We start from the raw sequence: 3,476 nt of genomic DNA on the forward strand, positions 1-3,476 counted from the left end.
TCAATCCCACCGTGAAGTCCTTTGTGCTGTGGTGGCAGCTGCTGCCAAAGCCATGTTTTTTTAAAAAAGCTGCACACCCAATCAAATCTCCAGGGGCCAATCAGAAGCCTTGCTGGGCAAAAGCCCCACCCACTCTCTAAAAGCACTTGGGGGCAGCGGGGCACCATTGGTGTGGACCCCTGAACTAGTTAATGCAGCCGCTACTGCAGACAAATTATTCTGTCCTCCTTACACTTTTGAATTAGGGCAGCATAGCCTGCCCCTGGAATATATTTTTAGACACAGTAGGTATTTTGACGGGATGCCACAGTCTAAGTTTGTGGGCAAAACTCCACAGGAAAGGAAAAGCAGGCGGCCGCTGCGCCTTGCCAACAGTGACAAACATACCTCGTAACTCCCCTCTGTTGGAGCATCGACGGCTGGCACACAGACCCCAGAAGACTCTTCATGGCCTCACAGTCTTGCAGAGCGCCCCCCCCCAGCATGCCCGCCTCCCCCCTACATATGCTGTCCATCACAAATAACATATTAATGCCCCCCACGAGGCTGGCAGATTGTCAGCGATGCTGGATGTGGTATGCGGGTAAGGGACTCTGTGCAGTGAACTAGGGGGGGAAAATGTGGCTCGCTACCTCCATTTGCAAATGATGCTCCTTTCATGGCTGTTTACAGACGACAAGGTAGAACAATGGAAGCTATTTCTCTTCTTCTTCCTTGCTGCAGCTCCAAAAGGTAGACAAGCCATACGGAAGCAGCAGGAACGCAGAAGGTGAGTTTTGCAGAATACCCACTTGTTCCACTGATGTGTGTGCGCCCCCTCCCCCGGTCCGAGGAGATGTTAATTCTCGACAAAGGGAGGGCTTACCTACAAAATACAACGATTCGAAATCCACAATATACAATCCAATTGCAAAAATACTTTAGAATGAGGAAGACCAGGACTCCCTTTTGGACAGAACTGCATTTTGCCAGTAGGTCCCTGGCTGCAATAATTTATAGGTACTTCTTCCAGTCTTTGTCACCCTTCTTAGGGGGAGAACTTGGGTCCCCCCCCCAAGTACTGCTTAGGTAAAAGTTCCCTTGCTCGAAAGCCAGTCAAATCCGACTCTAGGGTTGCGGTGCTCATCTCCGTTTCCAAGCCGAAGAGCCAGCGCTGTCCGAAGACGTTTCCGTGGTCATGTGGCCGGCATAACTAAACACCAAGGAGCACGGAACGCTGTTACCTTCCCACTGAAGTGGTACCTATGTATCTACTTGCAATTTCTTGCTTTCGAACTGCTAGGTTGGCAGGAGCTGGAACTAGAGACGGGAGCTCACTCCGTCATGCGGCACACTCGGGTCTCGAACTGCTGAACTACTGACCTTCCACAGCCTGCAGTTCAGCGTCTTAACCACTTGAGCCACCGCAACTCCTTCAAGTACTGCTTAAAGACGGGCAAAACCTGTAAAGCCTTCTTTCTTTTCCTTCCTTCCTTTTTCGTATTTATAGCCTGCCCTTCCCACGAGCAGGCTCATCGTTGGTAACAACATTTGAACAATACAATAAATATAATGAAAAAATTTAGAACACAGCAATATACGTTCAAATGGTGGTCACAGCCCAAGGATAGAATTAGCTGGAGATGAGATAGACCCTTGGAGACAACGAGAAAGACAGACCCCGTCCACTAGGTGGACCTAGGCTATTGCTTCAGGCGGGGTCCCCAACCCAGTCCCCGTGGGTGCTATGGCAACCACCGATACCTGGGTGAGGCCAGGCAGAGAATTTCACCCAGCAAGGCTTCTGATTGGCTATTGGAGATTTCATTGGCGGAGCATTTTTTTAAAAAAATGTTGCTTTGGCAGGAGCACAAGGTTCTGCGCTGTCTTACCAAAGTTGAGCTGTGGCAATAGTTTTCAATTTCAATATTAATTTTATTATGGCCTATTGCCCAGCAGTACACACACAAAAAAAAGATCAAATCAGTCAATCCTAAAAGAAATCAACCCTGACTGTTCCCTGGAAGGCCAGATAATGAAACTGAAGCTCAAATACTTTGGCCACCAAATGAGAAGGGAGCACTCACTGGAGAAGAAGACCCTGATGCTGGGAAAGACTGAAGATCAAAGAAGACGGGGACAGCAAAGGATGAGATGGTTAGACAGTGTCATAGATGCAATGAACATGAAATTGAACAAACTTCAGAGGGCGGCGGAAGACAGGAAGGCCTGGCGTGATGTGGTCCATGGGGTCGCGAAGAGTCGGACTCGACTGTGCGACTGAACAACAACAACAAAATAGTACAATCACAGCCCCATCTACTTTGAAACCGTAATCGTATCCCCAAATTCTAAATCCCGGATGAGAACTTCCCTCAGTCTGTGCTTTCTTGTTAAAAACGTCCGCTTATTTATTACTAAAAAACAATATTTTGCTACTACCAAGGTTACCGACGTCTTGGTGTCTTCCAACGAATATTTCAGCAGCACGGTATCTGCAAATTTCAGATAATTATCCAAGGGTTTAAATGGAGAAAGGAAATATTAACTGATGTCTCTCTTCAGGATAAAGTTTACAGTGTAAAAGAACGTGAGTGATTGCTTCAGCTTCTTTATCTGAGCATAGACAGCATCTTTGATGGATAGGCCAGTGGAGATACCTTCCTTGCAGTATGTTGGAAGGGATGGCATCAAAACGCGCTCTACATTACCATCATCATACAGACCAATTTCCCTACTGAATGTTGATTCTAAATTATTCACCTCAACTATAGCAAAAAGGCTAAATAAAATTATAACAGACTGTATCTCACAGGATCAAGTAGGATTCATGCCAAACAGAGACCTAATAGACAACACACACAAAGTTCTCAATATAATTGACATCGCTAAACAAACTAAAAAAGAAATGATCCTGCTTTCACTGGATATAGAGAAAGCCTTTGATACGGTAGACACCTCATACTTAAAAGGACTTTTAACCAGAATGGGCTTTGGACAAAAATTCTTAAATGCCATCAATGCCATTTACAGAAACCCAACATCGTGCCTAAAAATAAATGGCACTCTCTCAGCACCATTTGAACTAAATAAAGGAACAAGACAGGGGTGTCCTCTTTCACCCCTACTATTTGTTATAGCAATAGAACCACTTGCCAACATGATTAGAAAAAAGGGAATTGAAATAGGGAAGAAGAATGATAAACTCACTTTATTCACGGACGATATGCTACTATTTTTAACTAATCCAAAGGAATCCCTGCCCCCTCTTCAGAACACACTGAAAGAATATAGCGAAGTATCCAGCCTAAAAATAAACCATACAAAATCAAAATTAATGCCAATCCACATAAAGCAAAAAACAAAGGAAAAGATCTTGGAGACATCCCAATATGAATGGGCCGAAACTACATTAACATATCTTGGAATCAAAATCCCAATGAAACTGAGTGAATTACTAGAACAGAATCACACTCAAGTATTCAAGGAAATCAAAA

Source organism: Gekko japonicus, unplaced genomic scaffold, assembly GCF_001447785.1.
Source record: "Gekko japonicus isolate JY-2015 unplaced genomic scaffold, Gekko_japonicus_V1.1 scaffold2389, whole genome shotgun sequence".
In the NCBI taxonomy this organism is placed as follows: domain Eukaryota; kingdom Metazoa; phylum Chordata; class Lepidosauria; order Squamata; family Gekkonidae; genus Gekko; species Gekko japonicus.